The 4,154-nt window shown below is 35.9% G+C and overlaps 1 non-coding gene across 1 annotated transcript; it reads left to right on the forward strand.

Annotated features, from left to right (window-relative positions):
* Positions 1 to 2,177: 2,177 nt before the first annotated feature.
* On the forward strand, positions 2,178 to 2,284 carry LOC127116328 (small nucleolar RNA R71). The gene has a single exon (XR_007801280.1). It is a non-coding gene; the product is annotated as a small nucleolar RNA R71 (small nucleolar RNA).
* The last annotated feature ends 1,870 nt before the right edge of the window (positions 2,285 to 4,154 follow it).

Here is a 4,154-nt window from a genome sequence, read left to right on the forward strand (position 1 = left end):
GGCGACATACTATCCTTTATAATTTTCCACCATAAACATTCCTCCTTTATTAGGCACTACATGTACCAGACTAACAAATTTTCCATTTGAGATATGGTAGATGATCCCAGCGTCTAGAAGTTTCAATACTTCATTCTTCTCCACCTCACTCATGTTTGGGTTCAATCTTCTTTGGTGTTATCTCAAGGGATTAAAATCTTCTTTGAGTAAAATATTTTGCATACACACATAAGGATTGATACCTTAAGGCCATCAATGGTGTATCTTATTACTTTAGGATATCTCTTTAAGATAATAAGCAGTTTCTCTGTCTCATTCTTTCCTAGCTCGACATTCATTATAACTGGGTTGTTCGACTCACTATCTAGGAATTCATACATGAGGTTCCCGAGAAATAGCTTCAATTCCACCTTTAGTTGCTCTTGTTCTTGTGTGGGAGTAGATAGAAGGGCAAAACATTCATTTTTATCGGTTGTACTTTCATTTAATAAGCTTTCACATATCCTAGTTTTGCTGTCATCACCACCTTTGGTCAAAGACACATCCAATTCCTTTGTCTGAGGTGGTTTCGACTCATATTCCATGTCGCATTCATCAATATACATATTAGGTAGCAAGATTCATTAATGGACGAGTCTTTCATGAATTTAGATAAGAGGAACTCAATTTTATTATTTCCAACCTCGAAGGTAAGCTTTCCCTTCTTTACACCAATAATAGCCCCAACGGTATCTAAGAAGGATCTACCTAGGAAGATTGGTATATGAGAGTCTTCATTTATGTCCATCACCATAAATTTAGAAGGAATGTATAGCTAGTTGATTCTCAATTGGACATCTTCTAGTATTCCTATTGGGTACTCTGTAGATCGACCAACTAGCTACAAGGATATCTTTGTAGGTTTCATCTCTCCTAAATTGAGTCTCTTGCAAATAGGCAGAGGCATCAAACTTAAACTCACACCTAAGTCACACAGGGCTTTGTCAATGACATGGTTATCCATGTTGCAAGGAATCAAATTTTTTTATGGATCTTTAGGCTTAGGCGTCATCTTATTTTAAATAATAAGGTTGCCCTCCTTAGTGAGTGCTACAATACCATCTTCATAGATCTTCCTTTTATTCTTCATAATTTCCTTTAAGAACTTTGCGTATGAGGGCATCTGGGTTATGGCCTCAGTGAAATGAATGGTTATACTGAGATTTTTTAAGAGCTTAACAAACTTCTTGAATTATTTCTCGATTTTTTCTTTCGCGAATCTTTGAGGGAACATAATCGAGGTTTTATAAGGAGGAGGGGGAACATATGGTTCTTTTTTGTCCTCTTCAACTACCTCATTTACCTTTGGTGTTTGTTTGTTCTCTTTTTCGGTTGATACTGGCTCTTTCTCAGTATCTTTCGCTTTACCTCTCTTATCAGCAGGGTCCTCTAGGGCTTTTCTACTTTGCAATGTTACAACGTTTACATGTCCTTGTTGGGCTAAGGCTGTCCTGGAAAAATTCTAGCAAGGGAAATTATAGATGCTTGTTGTTAGGCCACTTAGGAAATATGCGTTTTCAATATCTTGTTATGAGAGGTCATAACATAGACCTTATTTGCTAGTTGCTTTATCATCTCATTGATATGGATGTTTTGATTTAAGAAATCCTTGTTCTACTGACTCTGGGTTATGATAAAGTTTTCCATCATCAGTTCAAGGTTTAACTTTTTGGGAGCAGCGGAAGCAACAAAGGGCTCCATTTTGGCCTTGAAAATCGAGTGGAGAAGCAGGTGTTGGGATGGGTGAAAACTTAGTATTATTGTTTTTATAGGAGAAATTGAGATGATTTCTCCATCTAGGGTTATTATGTTGGAGTATGGGTTTCCCTGTTGTGCGTAGTTTAACTGGTCTGGGAGGAGTTCAGCTAACAGTTGGCACTCAACAATAATATGTCTTTGGAGTCCAATTTTTTTGCAATTGGGGGTCATGGCGACTACGGTAGCCATGGGAGTGATGTTCAGGTTATCTAACTTTTGATACATGACATCTAATTTAGCGTTCATATGGTCGAAGCTACTTACTTCGTACATCATTAAATGGCTTATTCATGAGAGACGCTCTTGCAATGACATCAATGGTTATTCTTGTGTTATAGAGCATACCTTTGTAGAATGTGTGAATTATTAGCCACTTCTCCAATCTGTGATGTGGGCAGGCTCTCATTAGCTCCTTATATCACTCTCACGCTTCAAAGAGCTATCCATCGTCACTCTGCCTAAAGTAGGTAATCTGCTTCCTAAGTTGCACCATTTTTCTTGGTGAAAAATATCTAGTGAGGAACGCTTTATTAAGTTTATTCCATGTTGTAACTGAATTAGACATAGGGATTATAACCACACTTTGGATCTATCATTGAGGAAGAATGGAAATAAACGCAATCAAATGGCTTCAAGATCGATATCATTGCTCTTGAATGTATCATTGAATTGCACAAAGATAGAAAAATGCAAGTTTGGATCCTCCTTCCGGGTTTCAGAGAATTGGTTATGGTGCACTATTTGCAGCAGACAGGGTTTTAAGTTTGAAATTATTCACTGCAATCACAGGGAAAATCATGTTTGAATGAGGCTCCTCATCATAGGGCACATCGAAATCCTAAAGCGGGTAGTTTTCATTTTTCATCATTTCTCTTTAGATTTATTGTAATCGACATCTTACGTGAAGGTATCTCTCAATTTCGTTGATGGGTTAGGCTAGATTTTCAGTGCTCTAGGTTCTTCACATACAACAAAGAGTGGGAAAAATTTAATAAAACAAAAATTGCCTTAGTCTATACAGCGAAAGAACAAAATCGTGATATTGACAAATTTGGTCTCCGACAACAGCGCCAAAAACTTGATATACTGCAAGTGTACAATTATATCAATGTAGTATAAAAGATTGTTGAATCCACAGAGGTCAAACATCAATTATCTTTATCTACCGTTCCTATGTTTATCTAAGGCTATACGTATGGTTGTTTTTACGCGAAAAATAACAAAAAGAAATAAAAAGGATTTAATGTATCAGAGAAAAGGGAACGAAACAATGATTTTCGTCTACCAATTCTACTCGTATAAAATGCAGCAATTTATCATAACGATAATAAATTTTATCTATAGAAATTACTCAACTAGTGGGGACGCCCGCTTTCGTCGGTGTGTCACCGGATTCTAAAATACGTTAAAAACCGGCTTTTGCAATGAAATTAATATATTTAAAATTATTTTAAAATATGAAAATAAATTTCAATTAATTTCAAGAGGCTTTCACTACCTTGAAATTAAAGGTTTGAATAACGGTGTCGAATACCAGTTCTGCTCTTTCGATTCCTAACTGATATCTCTACGCTTCCACTTTTGTAGTTAGACTATGATTTAGAATAAAAATTACAAAACCATATTTTATTATCATCATGATTAATTAATTTAGAATTTTATATAAATATTACTAGCAAATGTTCCTCATGTTTCGGACCCTAACTTAATCTACTCAGACATGGTGAAATAAGGAATTAAATAACATGATTTTGGTGCATGCATAATGGAAACCAGTAAAGTAAAAGAATTTGAAATTGAATAAAAACTTAATCTTGCATAAATAAACTCTCTAAAGGGAGATTTTATTCTGGTACAACAATGTAGAAATGTAAGCAACAACAAAATAATACTCTAATAGTTGTAGAATTTTACTCTAACAATTGTAGAAAATAAACTTGCATAAAAACACCAATGTAAAAATTTTAATGCTCTAAAACAAGTGATTATGGTGCTCAAGTAAGCTTGGATGATCAATTTAGATGTTACAACCCATATTTATGCTAATTTTTGCACCCCAAAGCCACTACAAATTGTACAAAAGAAGTGGGAGAAAGTGGAGGAAATGTTGAATCAGACTGCTGAACGTGGCTATTTTTTTGGAACTCGGCGTCATGATATGGCGGCCAACCTGTCATGACGCTCTGAGTGAGTCACTCATAAGTTCATATTCCATGACGGGTGTCAGTCTGGCTAACAACTTGCTTGTCATGGACTTCAACCATGCTCTCCCTCCTTTCCTTTTAGATGTTGACGATCGGCTCTTTGCTGAGGGAGTCACTCCTAGCCTAACCGTCATGACAGTCCGATACTTTCAT

Source organism: Lathyrus oleraceus, chromosome 1 (assembly GCF_024323335.1).
Source record: "Lathyrus oleraceus cultivar Zhongwan6 chromosome 1, CAAS_Psat_ZW6_1.0, whole genome shotgun sequence".
In the NCBI taxonomy this organism is placed as follows: Eukaryota; Viridiplantae; Streptophyta; class Magnoliopsida; order Fabales; family Fabaceae; genus Lathyrus; species Lathyrus oleraceus.